Below are 218 nucleotides of genomic sequence, written 5' to 3' on the forward strand. Positions count from 1 at the left end.
TGTTTAATAAATAAAATAATCTAGTAATAATAAGTGTTATATAAAAATGTATAATCTTATATTTAAAATAACAATGAACATAGAAATTATAAAAAATTATAAAAGATTAGCTGAAAAAAAAATAACTGTAACTATAACATTTCAGAAAAAGTAACTAGTTATTTTTTGAAAGAAAAATACTGTAACTAGTTAGTTTTACAAGTAACTTTCTCAGTCGC

This window comes from Atta colombica, unplaced genomic scaffold, assembly GCF_001594045.1.
Source record: "Atta colombica isolate Treedump-2 unplaced genomic scaffold, Acol1.0 scaffold126, whole genome shotgun sequence".
Lineage (NCBI taxonomy): Eukaryota > Metazoa > Arthropoda > Insecta > Hymenoptera > Formicidae > Atta > Atta colombica.